At 41.9% G+C, this 23,108-nt stretch overlaps 1 long non-coding RNA gene across 1 annotated transcript; it reads right to left on the bottom strand.

The window, feature by feature from the left end:
* Positions 1-2,695: 2,695 nt before the first annotated feature.
* Positions 2,696-23,092, bottom strand: LOC120102186 (uncharacterized). Its single transcript, XR_005503348.2, has 3 exons — positions 22,876-23,092; positions 7,811-7,900; positions 2,696-3,070 (listed from the first exon to the last, which is right to left on the bottom strand). It is a non-coding gene; the product is annotated as an uncharacterized LOC120102186 (long non-coding RNA).
* Between the last annotated feature and the right edge of the window lie 16 nt (positions 23,093-23,108).

Raw genomic sequence — 23,108 nt, 5'->3', positions numbered from 1 at the left:
GACTGTTGTACATACATTCAGCGGGTATGAAAAGCACAGGGTATCAGACTCATGATTTCAAAGACTAGATTTTCTTTTTATTTATCTCTGAAATATCAGTCTCATGTGTACTATAAAAGCCATCTTAGCCCCTGGACATTTAAAATCGGGAATTTAAAATGGCACTAATAAACTCTTGAAGCAACCGAAGCGGTAACAATTCCTCCGTCCAGTTCTCACTCAGTTGGTTGTTCGGGAGTTCTCTGCGCCTAGAAATTGTTTTCTCGGTTCTATTTTAAGACTTTGGTTCACGGCTCCTACGGCGCTGTCAATAAAGCTGCCGGATGCCATTAATCTCACTTCTGTGAAAGGATAAATCACTCCCCCAGAGTAATTAAATAACAAACACGTCAAAGTAAAACTAATTCGTGCTAAGTCTAGACATCCACTGTGTAGTTGGGAGACAAGCTCGTCACAACCATCTCCACCTGAACTTGAAGCTGCTTTGCTCAGTCTTCACAACAGAACTAAGACTTAAGATTGTTTGTGTGGAATCGCCTAGCGCGGTGGAGCTAACATCAAAACTCACCAGGAACGCCAGCCTGTGTCTGCAGTATCCCCAAGCCATGATCGCGCATGCCCAGAGATGGGATCAAGCTTTGTCTACCAGTACACCGTCATACACGCCACACCCCAGGCTTGTCGCTGGGCTACCGCTCTGTCCCATTCCCGCGCTTTTAATTTGACGCTTTTTCAAAGGCAGAGAGATTACAGAGCTAGTCATGAATGTTTTCAGCTGGTGGAAGTCATGATTTTTACAGATAGACGGCAAGGTGTGGTAATAATCTGGGCCTCTGTATAGAACCAAAATGGTCTCATGTCTTCCTGTATTCAGCCACCAAACTTCATAAATGAAGTAGTTACAATTCTTTTTGTGATTTGTCTTGCTGTGGAATAGATTGGGTCACCTTTACAGGAACTGAAGATAATTTCTTAAACTAATATGTGGGACGTTTTTGGCGCTGTTGCCCGGTTGCAGAGATTAGACTTTATCTGCAAAAAAAAAAAAAATCCTCTCCTAAAACCCATCCAAAGAAACATAAGTAAAAGCACTCCTTTCTCTAACAACTTACAGAAAACAGCAAATCCATTTCTTTTACACACTGATAGAGCCACAGCCTTTCTCATGAAGGTGGCGGAGTTCTAAATATAGACAGAACCAATTCTGTAGGCCAATATAGATGTTAGGGTGCCGCAGATTGGTACTCTACATTGTCAACTTGAAGGGTTTGCTATCACCTAGGAGACACATTTGTTTTACATTTCTTTGAGGTCTTTATTTTATGCCCATGAGTGGTTTGCTAGCATGTACATCTGTGTACCAAATGCATGCCTGGTGCATGAGAAGGTCAGAAGAGGACGTTAGATCCCCTGGAACTGAAGTTACAGACATCCGTAAGCCATCATGTGGGTGCTGGGAACTGAATCCAGGTCCTCCACAAGAAGGAGGAGGAGGAGGAGGAAGAAGGAGGAGGAGAAGGAGGAAGAAGGAGGAGGAGAAGGAGGAGGAGGAGGAGGAAGAGGAAGAGGAAGAGGAAGAGGAAGAGGAAGAAGAAGAAGAGGAAGAGGAAGAGGAAGAGGAAGAGGAAGAAGAAGAAGAAGAAGAAGAAGAAGAAGAAGAAGAAGAAGAAGAAGAAGAAGAAGAAGAAGAAGAAGAAGAAGAAGAAGAAGAAGAAGAAGAAGAAGAAGGTGGTCCTGTCTTAACTACTGAGCCATCATCTCTCCAGCCCCAAGAAGCTCCTTGAAGTGTATTGTTGCAGTGCTCCCAGAGAGCTATAACTGAGAAGAGAAACCTACCCAGAATGTGGGCAGCACCACCCTAAGTGCTGAAGTCCTGAAATAAATAAAAAATGGGAAGGCAAGTTAAACACCAGCATCCAGCTCTCTCCCTGCCTCCTGACTGAAGTTGTAGCCAGCTGCCTGAAACTCCTACCAGCACAATGTCTTTCCCACCACAATGGACTATTCCCTGACCTGTGAGTCAGAAGGAGCTCTCCCTCCCTTCCACCCTTCCTTAAGCTGCTTTCTTCACAGTCCTGGCACAACAATGAGGTAACAAATGCGGAGAGAAATAGGGATTTTGATGGGATAAACCGAATTTGAGATATTATGCTTTGATCTGCTGCCATCGGTGAGAAGTTTTGTATAAATGTGATTAGGAGCAGGAATTTTGCTAAGGCTCTAGCCTCATTTTTGATGACGCTCAGTGGAATAACAGAAGGGGTCATATTCCAGGTACAGAAGAGACAGTTCATCCTGGTCAGCTGTGAGACAAAACGCCAAACATGTGCCTCATTCAAGTCAGTTTTGGTTATTGAAGAGTACAATCGCCAATAGTTACATAACGACTGTGCAAATTACAGTGAGCCACAGATGTCCAGATCCCAGAAGGCTCAAAAGCAACTAAAATTATAAGCAAAATATTGTGCGCGCGCGCACGCACACACACACACACACACACACACACACACACACACACACACACACACACACTTTCAATAACTGAGAGAGAAAATCATACAACACTTTAATGGGTACCATCCTACGAAATGCACATGCTATGTTGGCTCTTGTGTCTCCTTTATTTCCAGAGCCCCTCAGAACTACTTGTTTCCCTATAGTCAGAAGAAAATATTTTATTAGGACCATGTAACTAAGTATCATAAGAGAGATTTTATTATAAAGGTTTAGTTTGAGCAAACTGTTCTCAATCAAACTCTAGCAAGCTCGGTAAACTTTACATGCCTCAAAAATTGCTAAGGAAATGGTGTCTCTTTAGGTGGTAATTTCTGTCAATGGTAAGGACCCAGGCCTCTTTCCATCACTGCAGACGACCACAGAAACTGCAGGGCAGAGGTGGAAGCATGAACCTGTGACGAAGGCTGCCAGACTCCAGACCTCTTCCAGACAGGCTGTCAGATCTTGCTATGATATCTTCCCCAACAGCAGCACCGGAGAAGTTGACTTAAGGGGAAAATCCATCTCACGTGTATATTTAACTCTGAGCGGGGAAGTTGACAAGCATATATTCCTTGTGAATTAAAGAAAACAGACAAATGGTTGCTACAGAGGATAAAATGGATAAGAGAACAAATTATATGTGTGTGACATGACGATAAAAAAAATAGCTCAATCTACTGTGGAAAATTCGTCTGCCTCTGTGAAAACAAATCTTAAAAGGATTGAAATCTGACCGGAAGACCTCAGCCTTCGACTGGTAGACACCACAAGTTTGACACATATCCTGGCACCATGTGACAGCATTCCACTGTTCCCCTGTAAATCAGAGGTGCTAGGGGGTGCAAAACCATCCCAAGTTCTGGATTTTTGCAGCAATATAGCGTTACAAATGTATAAAACCTTTAAACTTTAAATGAATACTACAGTTTAAAAGAATACTACAGTCATAACAGAAATGTACTCATGCACCCACAGCATCTGTGACTGCCTGTGCAAAATCCCCACATGATCGAAACAGTCAATGTTTCACCATCGTCACAGCCTCCCACCCCTGGCTGAGAAGCTGTTGATAGTCAATGGCTTCTGGGGTAGAGGGCGTCGTCCATTTTCTTTAGCCCAAATTGGACTCCATGGGTAATAAAAAGTTAGTAATTAATTAATTAACTCATTAATTAATTAGAGGTCATGAAGTTGGAAGGAGGTGGTCAGGCTTGGATCTATAGAGAAAGTAGTGAGATGTGAGTAGGATTGAAATGCATTGTATGTATGTGTGAAATTCTCAAATAAAAGTCCTCTATCTTTTAAAAAATAGTCTGCCTTCATGAATCACCATCAGAATTTAGCAAGTTAATAAAAGCTGATGTTTGATCCCCTTCAGAGGTAAAGAAAGAACATTACCCTGGATGTGAATAACTTGAAGGTTACAGGGTTCAATCATTTCCTGAGAGGGTGTTTACTGCGCTCAGTAAATGCTGAACATCGAACCCCTCCTTAAATCTTAGACATCCAGGATTATTTTATTTTATTCACTCAGCCCCATTCACTCTTTCCTGGACTCTCGAATATGGCTGCAGAAGGCCTTGCTCTTGAGTATGGAAAGGCACACATGCTAGCCCTTCAATGCAGTAATGTAAGATCGATGACCTACCTACACTTATAGGGTACCATTTAACTCCTGTGCATTCCTCAACCTTCTGTAACTCTAGCTTTAAGAGATCCAACATCCTTTTGTGGAACTTGCACACACACACACACACACACACACACACACACACACACACACACTCAGAATTATAGCATAACTAAAAGATAGAATGACCATGCTAACTTGAACTTCTGCATAGCCTCTTAGCTCTCATGTTTCAACTTTGAAAACTATCTTAAAAGTATGCCTGTGGTACTGAGAACCGAAATGGCCTTATTGGGTGCACACAAATGGATTCTTCGTGATGCAGGCTACAATTCCGTGCTAATTCTCATGTTTTGCGCACTGGAGAGCATTGCAATGCCAATGGAAGATCTGACTCAGTGTCTCTTGCTTGCAAATTACCTTCACCAACATGGATGCAATTTACAACCAATTATTCTGCACATTAAAATTGCTCAATACCCTGTCATCAGGATGACCACTTCCTTTGTTGTCTTCTGTTTTTGTACTTGAACCTGACTACCCATCTTCAAACACAGGAAGACAGAGTCCTTAAAGAAATTGCTGTTAGGCCAAGAAGGGGGTTGAATGTGGGGAAGATTATTTTCTCTTACTTGTTTTACTCGGTGTTTTAATTGGTTTGACTAAACAGCAAGTATTAAAGCTTCAACCCTGACTGTGCCAAAATTCCTTCATTATTCATGGACCCATTACACCAACATCCTGTAGAGCCATGCAAGCTAACTGTTGGCAAACTCCTGATCAAGTGCACATCCCAATGGCAGCCTGAGGGTAAAAGGCAAATAAAAACAGCCGGAGAAAACAATGTCTTCTATTAACATCTAAAGTTTCTAGAATTAACTTGTTTTCCTAATTCCTGGAGACTTGGAAGTCATATATCTATTAACCTGGACTCTTAGGACTGCAGACAGAAATCCAAGCTAAACAAACATGCACAAACCATAGGTGGGGATCACCACGATGGCCAAGGGTGTGCCACGGTGTGTGGTTTGGTTCTTTCTCCTTTATTTTTACCTTTTTTTTGAGATTTTTTTTCTTTTGATAGGTGTCAATGTATGTCTGTGCGGGTGGCCTCAGAGATCAAAAGAAAGATTGACTTCCCTGGAACTAGAGTTAGAGGCATTTGTGAGTTTCCTGATATGGGTGCTGGGAAGTGAAGTCAAGTTTTCCACAGAGCAGCAAGCGTTCTTAACCTCTGTGTGTAAGTGAGTGCATACATGTGTGTATGTGCATGTGTGCATGCATGTGTGGTGCAGGTGTATGTGTGTGTGTGGTGTGTAAAACTGTGGTGGTTCAAGGTCAATGCCAGGTATGACTATAGAAGTCAGAGGACAATTTCTAGGAGTTGTTTCTCTCCTCTCGCCGTGGGTCCTAGGATGGAAATCAGGTCTAGGGCTTGGTAAGTAGTTATACCTGATAAGCCCTCTTGCCAACCCAAGGTGAAGATTTCTTTAAAATTTCATGTGGAAGCAAGTTGCAGTCCTTGTGACATTATCTCCCAAGTCTCTCATCTTGTCCCTTTGTCAGAGACAAAGGACACGCTTCTCCCTAAGTATTGTCATGCCTTTCCAATGTTACACAAATGTTCTTTCTAGCTTCTTCCCTACTCAGTAGTAGATACAGGCAATTCAATAAATTGTATTCACATTATTCTTTTAATGATTCTGTATACCTAAAACTTTTCAAACTAAAATTCAGGAAGGAAAATGATCTCATTTGCGTAATAAATTATAATTAATCATTAGACCATTTTGGATTCTTGGTTTTCTATCCTTGATTAATTACTAATTAGATATACATAATATATTATATTTAACATATATTGCTATTAGGAAGATAATACAGAGAAGGGGGATAAATATGGAGAAGATTATTTTCTCTTCTTTTTTTTCAGTGTTTTAATTGGTTTGACTAAACAGCAAATATTGAAGCTTCAATCCTTCATTATTCATGGACCCATTACCCTAATATCCTGTAGAGCCATGCAAGCAAACTGTTGGCAAACTCCTGATCAAATATATAATATATATTATTACTAATAGCCTAGCAGAGACTAAAACTACTACAGAGAAGAGAGAGGCAAAAGAGACAGAGAGGGTGAGGGAGGAGTGGGAAGAAGAGGGGAAGAGGGGAGAGGAGAGGAACTTTCAAAACACAGAGAAAAAAATTCAAAAGGAATTTAGTCCCAGGCTATGAGCACTGTGCAGGGCAGTCACAAGTTACTGTAACATGCAAATCACATCTGTGCTTGAGGCTCACGGTTTTTTTTTTCATTTCCATTCATAAAAACAAATAAGTCAAGCCTTTATCCTTCAGCAAAGGAAATGCCTCTTTCTCAATTGCTTCCCCGAAAGTGGCACCACCCTCTGCGTGTCACTGGCAGTCAGGAAATCTTCCCTGAGGAACACTTAGGGACTCTTTTCCATTTATGGTTCTAAAATGCTGAGTATTATCCAACCCACAAACTACTGAAGGCTTTACTGACTGCAGACGCTTGTCCGGAGCCGGCCCTGCCCAACCAAGCCCTCTTGAAACCTGCCGATTTTTCTTACCAAAGCCTGAGCTTTATTTTAACATTCAAGAAGCTTAACAAATGTCTATCATTCGTATTTCGTAATTTTTATAAAGTGTTTGAATCTCTAATCAACAGCTTCTAAAATATCATGGAGATAGACTAATACTGAGACTCAATTTCACAGTAAGTCTGATGACATCTGTCTGTCTGGTTGACTCTAAAACAAATAAGGAAAAGGGTTTCCCAACTGGTATGTAGGCAGGATCAATGTAGTGTGCACTGACTGACGCCCACAGTCAACCCTTAGGAGCTCCCTGCCCGCTCCTCTGTGCTGCCGCTCACCCAACTGGTAGGATCTTATCCTGCTGAGTTCTTTTATACAGACAAATGCAACGTGAACATCCAGGTCACTTGATGCCTGAGGCGGGCCTATTTTACAGCGTCCATCTTGTTTTAACTCGCATCTTGTTTTTACTTAAACATTATTCTCATCTATATTCATTAGGCCACATAGGGTCCAGGGGTTAGGGTTGCTTTCAAATAGACTTATGCTTAGCATATAGGAGGCCCTGGTTCTAATATATGGCATAACTAATAAAGCTAATATATGATGTAAGCTCAAGCTTTAAAAAGGTATCTTACATGAAGCATTGATTTCTTTGCACATACACACAAATAATTATTTGGTTAAGTTAGCCCATTTTTTTTCCACCACCAGATATATCAATATGAAAGAACTTTTTACAGAGTAACATGTGGCCAGTAAATGACTGAAACACCAGCTGGCAAGTTATCTGGTGAAAATCCATTTTTTCCAGATCATGGACTCTTGGTTAGATGTAAACATGGAATGAGTGGAAAGAACGAGGTTAATCCGCATAAGTCTGCAGCCGCAGAATCGGAAGGAAATTATTTTGATTGGGCAATTTAAAAAGCAAGTCCTCAATGTCAGTGCAGGAAATCATCTTGGATCCTGAAAGTTGCCATTGTGTATCCTGAATGGAATAGGAGAATCTCAAACACTGAGTGGAGGCTGACCAAGGTGGAAGGAAGCCGTGTTCATCAGTTTGTCACCTATAGGCCACACGAGCAGAGCAGTATGTTCCTTGAATAGTGGGTTTCCTTACCTGGGAGCTCAGGGATCTGGTGACATAGCAAAAGCTGCCAGGATTCTGTAGGCGTCAATCTAGGAAAACATACCTCCAGCTCTTCACTTCCTGTTAATAATTACAGCATGCTACAAAGTCAGCCAAGATTAGTGGACAGGAATGGCCTAAACACACATAAACACACACATACACATCATTGTCAACACACCAAATCTCAAGGAAAGAAACACCACCCAATTCTTCGAATAGGCTCTGGATTATATGTCAAAATCACAAAGACTCATCACCAAAAATTGTTTTCGACAACTGTTTAACAAACAATTCAATTGGACACACCTTAACTGCATCGAAGGGGAGGCTTAAAGTGTGATCTTATAAATAAGAAGATTATTAATAAATTCCGGTTATCAACAATATTTTAGTCTGTTTTATTTTTAAATGCCAGGCATCTTTAGCCTGGACCAATAAATAAGAATCATGCTGTAGGACCCAGCCCTTTCTTTTATCAGGTGACAAGGGTGATGTCACAGGATCGTGGGGCAGAAAAGCATCCGAACAGGCAGAGCAACTTGAAAGGGAGATTCTAAAAACAGATGTCCACAAACTCTCTGTGCCTAAAAACTCTCTTGGAAAGTCTTTGTACGTCTTCTGGAGCCTGTGTAATCCAAGGGGCACAACTGCCATTTACTGAGCAGAGAACTACTACAGTTACAACCATGCTGTAGAAATATCAACCCGTAAGCAATACTTAGACTGATGAGGGAACTGAGGGAGAAACAGAGTCCTGGTTAGAGTAGACCGGGGAGTACTAACGAGGATGGGCTGGATGCAGCCCAGTGGTGGGGCTGTCCCAAGCATGTGAGGTCCTGGGTTCCATCTCTACCAAGAAAGACACCATCTCAAATACAAACTTGGCAGCAGAAAAGTGTGAAAGACATATACAGTAAGAATCAAAATGGTTTAATCACTAAAAGTTAATGCAAGGAAAAACACTCATGAGCTCTTCCCTTGGTCTGTTCATCCACTGAAATGACCATTCGGACACCTTGACCTTGACCTTGGAAGCAAACACATAAAGATGGCAGACAAAAAGGGTCAGTAGTCTTCAAGCTGTCTCTTAACTCTTTAAAAATGCTTTAAAATGCCTAATTCAGATGAGTCGCTTCTGGAGTTTAAACTAAATCCATAGTGGGATGGCCCTTTACCTTCATGAATATAAAGGATATTTTAAAGTTACTTTCATGGGAGAACGCGTACATGTTAAAAAATGTCTTCATTAAGGTGGTAGGTTTGATCCTGTGCCAGTCGTCAGTAATCGGGTCTTTCAGATAGTACAACAATGAAGGGCTCTTTGCAACCACCACAGCCAACAGAGTAATGCTCTATGGGAAGCAAGGAGGTTGTTTGGTTCAACACAACTAAGGAACTGGTATTGGTTCAAACTTCCGGAGTCTGACCCCCGAGTAGTTTATTTTAGGTCTATTTAAACACAGCACAATGTGATGAAGACTTTTCTGGTAATAATTAACCCAACCGTGTGTACACAGTAAAGCATACATAAATCTCCTTGAGGAACAAAGTAAGGTAAATAAAGATCAGAAGTGACTGAATCAAAACTCTTGGTAAAGTGCGTGTGACACCTTCCATAAAGATGGTTTCTGGAGGTTGACTACTTGGGATTCCTCAATAAAGATTAGTTCTATAGAATAACTGAGAAAACCAAGCTATGAAAAGGGTCCAGAAGAACCTAGTGTGGTCTCTGGCCACATGGACAGCACAAAGTCAACAGGCGGTCAACTACATCTGCCCCTAGCCTTCTGGGCAGATGATAGGTTATACATCCCTTCTTTTGAAAGGGCAACGCTGTGTACGTAACGTTCCAGCTTCCTAAGTGCTTAGCTGTGAGTACAAGGAACTTCCTATATCTTATACAACCAAAAGATAGAACTCAGGGATCAGAGGAGAAAAAAAAAAAAAAAACAAGTCATTCAAGTTCACTGAAGGAGGGCTTCATGCACACTGGGTAAGCCGTGCTGCTGGGATACAGCCCAGTCCCACAGCAATTGGATAAACAATGGTACCTCAGTCTCCAATATCCCCACTGAGGTACTCAGCAGCATATATCAAGAACACCTCAAGCATTTCCCAATGTAGTCCATTCTGTTAGGGTTCCGCTCTGCTGCAAACCAACTTCTTCAAGTGATCTTCAGTAACGAAAATTCTACCACTCTTTAGGTTCACACACCCATTCTAGTAGGCCCCTTTAGGGGCATAAATAATTGGTATGGTTACCACACCCACATCTATCTAAATACTTAAAAGTAACTTGGCGACTTCCCCTTGTAATCTCTCTCGGATCCACTAACTGCATAGCTTTTCCACCAAACTTCAGATTCCACGACTATCATTTTCTCATTGTCTTTCTTTCATGCTTATCTTAGATTGATGGTCTAGTTTGGTTTCCATTACTACAACACACACCATGACCAAAAACAACTTGGGGAGAAAAGGGAATAGTCCCAATCACAGTCCACCTCTGAGGAAAGTCAAAGCAGAGACTCAGGCAGGATCAGAGACAGGAAACACAAAGGAACTCTGTTTGTTGTCTTCCTACCAGACTACGTTCAACTACCTTTCGAATACAGCACATACCAGTGTGCCTAGCTAAGGTGGCACTGCCCAAAATGGGCAGTCAAGACGTGTCCCACAGACAGGCCCACAAGCCAATCTGATGGAGCAAATCCTTAGTTAAGATTTCCAAGTAGCACAACTCTCAATTAACATAGATGGAGAAACCAAGATATTCCATGACAAAACCAAATTTACACAATATCTTTCTACAAATCCAGCACTACAAAGGATAATAAATGATAAACATAAGGAGGCAAGCTATACCCTAGAAGAAGCAAGAAACTAATCGTCTTGGCGACAAAACAAAGAGAAGAAAAGCACACAAACATAACCTCATATCAAAATATGAATATAACAGGAAGCAATAATCACTATTCCTTAATATCTCTCAACATCAATGGCCTCAACTCCCCAATAAAAAGAAATAGATTAACAAACTAGATATGCAACGAGGACCCTGCATTCTGCTGCCTACAGGAAACACACCTCAGAGACAAAGACAAACACTACCTCAGAGTGAAAGGCTGGAAAATAACTTTCCAAGCAAATGGTCAGAAGAAGCAAGCTGGAGTAGCCATTCTAATATCAAATAAAATCAATTTTCAACTAAAAGTCATCAGAAAAGATAAGGAAGGACACTTCATATTCATCAAAGGAAAAATCCACCAAGATGAACTCTCAATCCTAAATATCTATGCCCCAAATACAAGGGCACCTACAAACGTAAAAGAAACCTTACTAAAGCTCAAAACACACATTGCACCTCATACAATAATAGTAGGAGATTTCAACACCCCACTCTCATCAATGGACAGATCATGGAAACAGAAATTAAACAGAGACGTAGGCAGACTAAGAGAAGTCATGAACCAAATGGACTTAACAAATATTTATAGAACATTCTATCCTAAAGCAAAAGGTTATACCTTCTTCTCAGCTCCTCATGGTACTTTCTCCAAAATTGACCATATAATTGGTCAAAAAACAGGCCTCAACAGGTACAGAAAGATAGAAATAATCCCATGCGTGCTATCAGACCACTACGGCCTAAAGCTGGTCTTCAATAACAAAAGGGAAGAATGCCCACATATACGTGGAAATTGAACAATGCTCTACTCAATGATAGCCTGGTCAAGGAAGAAATAAAGAAAGAAATTAAAGACTTTTTAGAATTTAATGAAAATGAAGGTACAACATACCCAAACTTATGGGACACAATGAAAGCTGTGCTAAGAGGAAAACTCATAGCACTGAGTGCCTGCAGAAAGAAACAGGAAAGAGCAAATGTCACCTTCTTGACAACACACCTAAAAGCTCTAGAACAAAAAGAAGCAAATACACCCAGGAGGAATAGAAGGCAGGAAATAATCAAACTCAGAGCTGAAATCAACCAAGTAGAAACAAAAAGGACCATAGAAAGAATCAACAGAACCAAAAGTTGGTTCTTTGAGAAAATCAACAAGATAGATAAACCCTTAGCCAGACTAATGAGAGGACATAGAGAGTGTGTCCAAATTAACAAAATCAGAAATGAAAAGGGAGACATAACTACAGATTCAGAGGAAATTCAAAAAATCATCAGATCTTACTATAAAAGCCTATATTCAACAAAACTTGAAAATCTGCAGGAAATGGACAATTTCCTAGACAGATATCAGGTACCGAAGTTAAATCAGGAACAGATAAACCAGTTAAACAACCCCATAACTCCTAAGGAAATAGAAGCAGTCATTAAAGGTCTCCCAACCAGAAAGAGCCCAGGTCCAGACGGGTTTAGTGCAGAATTCTATCAGACCTTCATAGAAGACCTCATACCAATATTATCCAAACTATTCCACAAAATTGAAACAGATGGATCACTCCCGAATTCCTTCTATGAAGCCACAATTACTCTTATACCTAAACCACACAAAGACCCAACAAAGAAAGAGAACTTCAGACCAATTTCCCTTATGAATATCGATGCAAAAATACTCAATAAAATTCTGGCAAACCAAATCCAAGAGCACATCAAAACAATCATCCACCATGATCAAGTAGGCTTCATCCCAGGCATGCAGGGATGGTTTAATATACGGAAAACCATCAACGTGATCCATTATATAAACAAACTGAAAGAACAAAACCACATGGTCATTTCATTAGATGCTGAGAAAGCATTTGACAAAATTCAACACCCCTTCATGTTAAAAGTCCTGGAAAGAATAGGAATTCAAGACCCATACCTAAACATAGTAAAAGTCATATACAGCAAACCAGTTGCTAACATTAAACTAAATGGAGAGAAACTTGAAGCAATCCCACTAAAATCAGGGACTAGACAAGGCTGCCCACTCTCTCCCTACTTATTCAATATAGTTCTTGAAGTTCTAGCCAGAGCAATCAGACAACAAAAGGAGGTCAAGGGGATACAGATCGGAAAAGAAGAAGTCAAAATATCACTTTTTGCAGATGATATGATAGTATATTTAAGTGATCCCAAAAGTTCCACCAGAGAACTACGAAAGCTGATAAACAACTTCAGCAAAGTGGCTGGGTATAAAATTAACTCAAATAAATCAGTAGCCTTCCTCTACACAAACGAGAAACAAGCCAAGAAAGAAATTAGGGAAACGACACCCTTCATTAGAGATCCAAATAATATAAAGTATCTCGGTGTGACTTTAACCAAGCAAGTAAAAGATCTGTACAATAAGAATTTCAAGACTCTGAAGAGAGAAATTGAAGAAGACCTTAGAAGATGGAAAGATCTCCCATGCTCATGGATTGGCAGGATTAATAAAGTAAAAATGGCCATTTTACCAAAAGCAATCTACAGATTCAATGCAATCCCCATCAAAATACCAATCCAATTCTTCAAAGAGTTAGACAGAACAATTTGCAAATTCATCTGGAATAACAAAAAACCCAGGATAGCTAAAACTATCCTCAACAATAAAAGGACTTCAGGGGGGAATCACTATCCCTGAACTCAAGCAGTATTACAGAACAATAGTGATAAAAACTGCATGGTATTGGTACAGAGACAGACAGACCAATGGAACAGAATTGAAGACCCAGAAATGAACCCACACACCTATGGGCACTTGATTTTTGACAAAGGAACCAAAACCATCAAATGGAAAAAAGATAGCATTTTCAGCAAATGGTGCTGGTTCAACTGGAGGTCAGCATGTAGAAGAATGCAGATCGATCTATTCTTATCACCCTGTACAAAGCTTAAGTCCAAGTGGATAAAGGACCTCCACATCAAACCAGATACACTCAAACTAATAGAAGAAAAACTAGGGAAGCATCTGGAACACATGGGCACTGGAAAAAATTTCCTGAACAAAACACCAATGGCTTATGCTCTAAGATCAAGAATTGACAAATGGGATCTCATAAAACTGCAAAGCTTCTGTAAGGCAAAGGACACTGTGATTAGGACAAAACAGCAACCAACAGATTGGGAAAAGATCTTTACCAATCCTACAACAGATAGAGGCCTTATATCCAAAATATACAAAGAACTCAAGAAGTTAGACCGCAGGGAGACAAATAACCCTATTAAAAATGGGGTTCAGAGCTAAACAAAGAATTCACAGCTGAGGAATGCCGAATGGCTGAGAAACACCTAAAGAAATGTTCAACATCTTTAGTCATAAGGGAAATGCAAATCAAAACAACCCTGAGATTTCACCTCACACCAGTGAGAATGGCTAAGATCAAAATCTCAGGTGACACCAAATGCTGGCGAGGATGCGGAGAAAGAGGAACACTCCTCCATTGTTGGTGGGATTGCAGACTGGTACAACCATTCTGGAAATCAGTCTGGAGTTTCCTCAGAAAATTGGACATTGAACTGCCTGAGGATCCAGCTATACCTCTCTTGGGCATATACCCAAAAGATGCCCCAACATATAAAAAAGACACGTGCTCCACTATGTTCATCGCAGCCTTATTTATAATAGCCAGAAGCTGGAAAGAAACCAGATCCCCTTCAGCAGAGGAATGGATACAGAAAATGTGGTACACCTACACAATGGAATATTACTCAGCTATCAAAAACAATGACTTTATGAAATTCGTAGGCAAATGGTTGGAACTGGAAAATATGATCCTGAATGAGGTAACCCAATCACAGAAAAACACACATGGTATGCACTCATTGATAAGTGGCTATTAGCCCAAATGCTTGAATTACCCTAGATGCCTAGAACAAATGAAACTCAAGACGGATGATCAAAATGTGAATGCTTCACTCCTTCTTTAAAAGGGGAACAAGAATACCCTTGGCAGGGAATAGAGAGGCAAAGATTAAAACAGACACAGAAGGAACACCCATTCAGAGCCTGCCCCACATGTGGCCCATACATATACAGCCACCCAATCAGACAAGATGGATGAAGCAAAGAAGGGCAGACCGACAGGAGCCGGATGTAGATCACTCCTGAGAGACACAGCCAGAATACAACAAACACAGAGGCGAATGCCAGCAGCAAACCAGTGAACTGAGAATAGGACCCCCGTTGAAGGAATCAGAGAAAGAACTGGAAGAGCTCGAAGGGGCTCGAGACCCCATATGAACAACAATGCCAAGCAAGCAGAGCTTCCAGGGACTAAGCCAATACCTAAAGACTATACATGGACTGACCCTGGACTCTGACCTCATATCAATGAATATCCTAGTAAGAGCACCAGTGGAAGGGGAAGCCCTGGGTCCTGCTAAGACTGAACCCCCAGTGAACGTGATTGTTGGGGGGAGGGCTGCAATGGGGGGAGGATGGGGAGGGGAACACCCATAAAGAAGGGGAGGGGGAGGGGTTAGGGGGAATGTTGGCCCAGAAACTGGGAAAGGGAATAACACTCGAAATGTAAATAAGAAACACTCAAGTTAATATTAAAAAAAAAAAAAGATTTCCAGGTATGTCTAGATTTGTGACAAATTGGCGCCTGAAGCTAACTATGACAGCTTCAAGTATGACTCCCCACACAGAACACAACTTCCAGCTACACCTATTATCTGAAAGCTCAGCTTTCTTCTCTAGATGTCAGAGCTCAATATCATTGTGACAGTTCAAGCAAAGGTCAAATTGTATGAATATCCCATTACAAAAAAAATAACTCAAGTATGTAACAGAACAGCACTGATGTTCAACTCCATTTTTCAAATTTCAATTCTTTTTTTTTCCTTTCATTGGATATTTTCTTTATTTAGATTTCAAATGTTATCCCCTTTCCCGGTTTCCCCTCTGGACACCCCTACCCCATTCCTCATTCTCTTGCTTTTATAAGGATGCACCTCCAGCCACCCACCCACTCACTCCCTCCTACCCGCCCTGGCATTCCCCTACACTGGGGCATCGAGCCTTCACATGGCCAAGGGTCTCACCTAACACTGATGCCCAACAAGGCCATCCTCTGCTATATATGAGGCTGGGGCCTCTCAGGAGACAGCTATATCAGGTTCCTGTCAGCATGCACTTCTTGGCATTAGCAATATTGTCTGGGTTTGTTGGCTGTGTGTATATGGGCTGGATCTCCAGGTGAGGCAGTGTCTGAGTGGCCATTCCTTCAGTCTCTGCTGCTATGAATACTTTGTCTCTGTATTTTCTCCTATGAATATTTTCGTTCCCCCTTCTAAGGAGGACTAAAGTATCTGCCCTTTGGCTGTCCTTCTAACGTTTCCCTGTGCTAGGAGAAGATGGCAAGCAAAAAAGACCAAAGGAAAGAGTAGCTCGCAAACAGAGACCAAAACAACGTGTCAGAGCCAAGCGAATGTTTATACCTGGATGGGCTCCTGTGCAGTATTTCAAAGGGATGCTTGGCAGCAGCTAAAACTCGAATTTTATTTTACCCTTCTTTATTATAAGGAAGTTGCCAAACTGAAGTCCTGCGCTCTAACCTCCTGAGAGATAAACTGCCATGTATGAGAAAGTAGAGACTCCAGCACAGGTCTTAAATGCACTGAACTCAAGCCATGATTTCAGTGTCTCTTGTTGCTAAATGAAACGGTCAAGAATTCGAAAGTCCAGGAGAGGTGTCTGGCAAAGGGCCCAGACTACCTGAATAGAGTGGAAGGAGAAACTTCCGGGTTCTGCCATTTTAACTGTTCTCTTTCTTCAAAAGAACAAACATCTCAGATGGTGCCAGCTAGCCTTACTTTATGATTGTTAAGCAAGTCTCATGATTCTCTTTACCTGAGCATGCAGGGATACAAGGGGCCCTGGCAACAGATTCCAACAGGTCCCGAGCATCTGCATTATGGATCATAAACACCTGAGGCTCGGAGATCCATCCAGACAGAGAAAACTAGAATTCATGATACTGTCATTGTCTTCAGATTTGATATATATTCAAAATAACTCCTTTGGGGGAATTGTGAGTAATCAAAGTAGAATTCGTGCTGGTCAGGAAAATACTCCTTAAAGAAATTGGCTGCCATTTTTACTGTTGGCCAAAGTTAAGTCATTTATAAAAAGCTCTGAGCTAAGTGCTTTACCTTCAGACTAAATGATATCTTCTCTTATCTTAATAATTATTGATAGAGGTTATAAATCTTTAAGTTTGACATTGAAGAGATTACTCAGTGGTTACAAGTATTTGTTCCTCATGCAGAGGACCTGAGTTTGGTTCCCAGACCCCACACTCTGCCTCGCAAAGATCTGTCCCTCCAGTTCCAGAGTATCTGACACCCTCTCCGGGAACTAAGGGCACTAAACACATGTAAGCACATACATACATACATACATACATACATACATACATACATACATACATATATACATACATACATACAATCATACGTATGTACATACATACATACAATCATTAGTACATACATACATACATACATACACGCACATGCATAGACAGAGGAGAGGGGAAGGGAGGGAAGGGGAAAGGAAGAGAGATGTACACATGATACCAAGGTCAGTGTCAATGGCCAAACACACACTTAATGGTTTCACAATGGACTGTGATATGTTCTCAAGTCTTCTACAGAGACTGACTGGAGGGCCGAAATGATTCTACATTGTAGGGTGCTCCATGCAGTAGTTCATATGTAGCTACATGCTACTCTGTACACTTTCACTGTGCACACTCCTCTACACAAGTCCTTCCTCCACACGGAAAGGAAAATCTGTAACTGATCTTGTCTTGAGTCCACACAATTCCCATTCTGCCTAGAGCAATGGAAATTCCATGGAATCTATGAGGGTAACATCGGTGAAGATTCCTAGTAATGGGGGATGCAGAGCCTGAACTGCCCATTCTCTGTAACCAGGCAAGGCCTCAAGTGGAAGGATTAGGACAGCAACACAGTCACAAAACCTCCAACCTACAGTTGTCATGCCTGCAGGTTGGGCTGGGAAAGGAGTCTAACATAATGGTCATCAGAGAGTGACCAAAGAGACTTCATCCAGCAATTGATGGGAACATTGCAGAGTCCCTCTAGCAAATATTAGATGGAACTAGGGGAGTCCTTTGGAAGAGAGCAGGGAAGATTGGAGGAGCCAGAAGAAACAAGGACACCACAAGAAAGCCGCACAGAAGTGACTGACCAGGACGAAAGCTGGCTCACAGAGCTCAGGGAAGCTGCATGGGTCTGACCTAGGTCCTTTGCACATCTGTTTGGTTGTGTAGCCAGTGTTCTTGTGGGATTTCCAACAGTGGGAGCAGGGACTGCTGCTGACTCTTGCCTACCTTTGGGACCTTTTTCCTCTTATTGGGTATGTGCCTAGTCTTATTGTAGCTTGTTATGCTGTATTTACTTGATGTCCTTAAAAGGCCTGCTCCTTTCTGAGGAGAGGTGAAGGGGATGAATCCAGGGGGAAAGGAAGGTTGGGGGGAGAGACTGGCGGAGGGGGAGGGAGAGGAAACCATAGTTGGGATGTAATATACGAGAGAAGAATAAATAAACAGGAAACAATTTCCTTCCTGTGTGATTCACTGGGGAGTCAAGCCCCTAACTTGTCACGATGGCTCACGCTGTACTTGGGTCCCTATGGCTTTATATACCGAAACGGTTGAAACCCTAAAATGCTCTTTGGCTAAGATGCTGTCTCCTGCCTCATCTTATCTCAGTAATCCATAATCAACACTTGACAGGGCAGAGTCACTTTTGTTGTGACCCGTGTCATACTAACTATACACCTAGAAGTCTTCCTCATCAACCTGACAGGAACTCAAAAATCCCCACTATTAGTCAAACTCTGGGGGGCGGGGGAGGTAGATAGGTTGAAATATGAAGCCATGATGCAACTGAGGCTGGGGCATGCATGGGGACACTTAGAGAAGTGTGTGGATGGTCATGGAGAATCTCCCCAAAGCCTTCCTAGGACAACATTTGCTAGGAAACATGGGTAGTGTGGGCGATGGGAGGAGGGGAAATGAAAGTCCCTGCCAACCACATGGAAGGACTGTTTCAGCCTTACCCATAGCTCCTCCCATCCCTCACCACCAAGGCATTTTTGCATAAGGAAACAAGACGATGAGCAAGAGAAAGAGAACAAACAGCTTCCAAAACCGTTTCTGCCTTTCCAGCCTCGGTACAGAAGAAATCGGGCTGAAGCAGTGAGCCAGAGAAGTTGGCGTCCATCCTAAACCTGCCACTACCTAAGTGACACGCCACTTCATTTCTCTCATTCGGCATTTCTTCATCTATAAAAGGAAGAGGAGGAGTCAGTGATCTACATGAACCCAGGGACTCCTTGCTCCCGGTCTGGCTGAGTAATGGCACCTCCTACTGTGTCCTACTGGGGTCTATAATTTCTCAGTCAGAGGAGAAATGTTTCCTCTTGAAGTCCCTTGTTGTTTATTTGCATGTCTACCGTAGCAACTTTCAAACATAGCAGGTTTGCAGCACCGCCTGGCTCTCTCCCCAGTGTCCTCTTGCTGGCGTGCTTTCCCAAGAAGCAGACTTGAAATAACAATATACAAACTCGTGGAGCTCCTCCAGGCTTCCTAAGACAGCCATCAACATATGGATTCAAAAGCAAATGGTACAAGTTTCCTCAGTGGCTTTTGCATTAAAATTCAATTGGATTATCTTGGGCATATTTGTTTGATTCTCACTCAAATTTTACCCTCAAGTTTATACACATTATTCCTGAAGGTAAATCTGCAGAATTAACTAAAACTGAACCACTAATCAAAGTCCAGGGCCTGGAGAGATGGCTCAATGGTTAAAAGCACTGACTGTTCTTCGAGAGGACCTGGGTTCAAGTTCTAGCATCTACAGGACAGCTCACAACCATCTGTAACTCCAGTTCCTGGGAATCTGACACCCTCTCCTGGCTTCTGAGGGCACCAGGCATCTACATGGTGCACAGAACCATATATGTACCATAGTGCACAGGCATGTATGCAAGCGAAACAAGCATATACGTAAAATAGTAAAATAAGAATTTTTTAAACCACAAATATTTTAGTCGTGAATTCTTTTGTTGTTGCATATATTTTATTAATTATTTTATTTATTTACATTTCAAATGTTGTACCACCTTCCTGGCCCCGCCTCCATGAGCCCCCAACCCCATGCCCCTTCCCTTTGCCTTTAAGACGGTGCTCCCTTACCACCCATTCCCACCTCATCCCTCTAGTATTCCCCTTCTCTGGGGCATCAAACTTCAACAGGGCCAAGCACATTCTCTCTCACTTAGGCCGGATAAGGCAGTCATCTACTACATATGAAACAAGAGCATGGATACAGAGAATGTGGTACATTTACACAATGGAATACTACTTAGCTGTTAAAAATGAGGACATCCCAAATTTTGTAGGCAAATGGATGGAACTAGAAAATATCCTGAGTGAGGTACCCACATGGTATGTACCCACTGATAAGTGGATATTAACCAAAAAGCTCATAAAACCCACGACACAATTCACAGACCATATGAAGCTTAACAGGAAGGAAGGTCAAAGTGTATATTTCAAAGTAATGGCTCAAGGAAAGTGACTTTTCCTTGATTGTATTGAAGCCTACGATCCTGTAATTGCACCAAGGGGGTCTGGAAAATAAAACTGTGACGATAACATCAAGTGACAGAGGATGTCACATTGAGGACTTGTAGTCATGAAATTCCTACCTCATTCTCTCAAGTCCTGTGCTATCAAAATAAAATGATAACCCAACAAATACAGGAAACAGTGGAGGTCTGCACCGCTCCACTCTGAAACAAGAAAACCTTAGAGATGGGTCTGGATTCTAGGTCCATCCTAGTATGCAGAGCGCAAGCACAGGGTCTATGTTACGGATCACTCTTGCCCCAGTGCTGCCATCAGAAGGACCTGGGAGAGTCAAGGCAGACTGGCCAAAGCAGGTATAAAGGGAGTGGCTTAAAATACAACACTGAGTACTGGGGAGCCAGCTTGGTAGGTGGGGTACATCCTGGGCAAACATGAAGACCTGAGTTCAACCCCAGAATCCACAGAAGAAATGGCCAGGTCTGCTAGCACATGTGTGTAATTACAAACATAGAAAGGTGGGGGATGGCAGAGTTCATAGGGCTCACTGGCCAGCCAGCCTAACCAGAAAGCTTCCTGTGAGTGAAAGACCCTGACTACAAACAAATTTGAAGTCTCCTGGGGAGGTGTAGGGCCCCTCAAGACTGATCTCTTGCTTACAAACACACAAAGAGAGAAAGAGACAGAGAGACAAGTCGTATAAACACAGACACACAAACGTGTGTACACACACACATACAAAAATTATAGCAACAAAATTTCAACCTAGCATAGTGGTCCACCCCTAGAACCCCAGTGTTTGAGGAGGCTAAGACAAAACGATTAGAATTTGAGGTCACCCTGAGCTTCACAGCGAGACTTTGTCCAAAAATGTGTAAACAATTACTCTGTTAGAGAAGAAAGGAAAGAACAGTCAGTTATCTTTATCCTATTCTGCCGTAATGAATATGCCCTACAAATTCCACCAACGTTAAAGTCTACTAATGAACTTACTGCCAATAAGTTTAATAAATTTAAAATTAAAGTAAAAAGATGAGGAACTTTAGAAATACCTAAAAAAACTGTGTTTACGTCCTCATTGGTGCTTTCATCATGAAAACACAAGGCTAAACACTACAGCCCATCATCTAAAAATAAACGCACAGTTTAATAACAAGCATGCTTTCTATGATATATCACCCTCATATCTATAAACTCCATCCTAAACAACCTCGATCTTAAATTAAAAGTTCACTCTCCTTTTATGTCACGTCTAAAAATAAGTTTTGCTTAGCTAAATATGCAGGTCCTGCAGAATTGGCTAGATTTATGAAACATTCTTTAATAAACTAAACAATCACTATATAAAAAGCAGATGCAATACCTTTGTAATTCAATTTTATAGTTTAAAAATATTCTACATGGAAGCGCCAGGTTCTGCCCTGCAGAGACACGGGGCTCCTGCTGACGTCAATGAGAGCCAGGCGCTCACAAAGGAGGGCAGACTATGCCCTGAGCACTTAAATTTAGTAATCCATTAGACGCAGGGAGGAGGGGAAAAAGCTCCGCTCAAATGCCAACTTATCCGCCTTCCAATCTGCCGGCATTAAGTGTGGTTCAGGGTGGCTAAATCACGTTCTTACAGATGTAAGGAGAAGTGGGAGGAGGGCACTGTCACGGCGCGCACGAAAATTTCGTGGATTTTTTTCCCGTACGTTTCTGCACCCCAGGGGACTGTCTTTGTTCCCTCGGAGACTTTTTTTTTCCTTAACTCTCTTAAGATGGCTGAACTGTCTGATTTCCAGGCATGAATGGCAGAATTTGTGGCTGTCGAGTTCAAAGGCCCCTCTTCCTTCCAAGGAATATAAAAACAGGATTTACACATGAACTAACGACTGCCCCTTATGTAAGCTCACACTCCTGAGTTCAAGTCAATATAACACACACAAAGTGACTGCCGGGGGGCGAGGGGGCGGGCGAGAGATGCCAGGTCTGAGTGAAAGCCACAGACTTCTGAGTAATTGAGGTCAAGTAGGCCTTGGCCAACTGACAGAGAAGGATTGCCTAGCTCTGTGCTTCAAACAAGTACAGGTGCATGCAGCCCTGCTAAGGGACCCATGGCTCCAGCTTCATACTTAGCAGAGGAGGGTCTTGTCTGGCATCAACGGGAGGGGAGGCCCTTGGTCCTGTGAAGACTCGATGCCCCAAAGTAGGAGAGTGTTAGGGCAGTGAGGTAGGAGTGTGTGGGTAGGTGGATGGGAGCACCCTCATAGAAGCAGGGGGAGGTGAGGTGGGATAGAGGATTTGGGGAGGGGAAACCAGGAAGGGGAACAACATTTTAAATGTAAATAAATAAAATAACCAACAAAATTTAAAAGAACAAAAAGAGAGTGGAAGTGCTTCAAAGAAAAGACAGAAACATCTGTAGACGGTCTTTATATTTGATTAGGCTATCATTAATATTTTTGCCACTCTCTGACATTACCACAACTTCCCACACAAGGGTTTCAATTCTCTACCTGCTCAATGAATTCTGCAAATCTTCTAGGCACCATGATGAGTTTAAACTTGTCAAATCTGAGCAACTGACTCTGCTGTCACCTTCTCTCCCTGTCTCTTTTGTTCCATCGCTTTCCTTCCGAAATAGTTCTGTCCAAAATAGTTCCAATTTCTGCCACATTTCCAGTTCACTAAAAAAGCCAATGCCAATGAACTTCCAAGCAAGGTGTGCTCCCTTATGATTAGACCCAAC

This window comes from Rattus norvegicus, chromosome 4 (genome assembly GCF_036323735.1).
Source record: "Rattus norvegicus strain BN/NHsdMcwi chromosome 4, GRCr8, whole genome shotgun sequence".
NCBI classification, from domain to species: Eukaryota; Metazoa; Chordata; class Mammalia; order Rodentia; family Muridae; genus Rattus; species Rattus norvegicus.
This window is presented reverse-complemented; position numbering and strand designations above follow the sequence as displayed.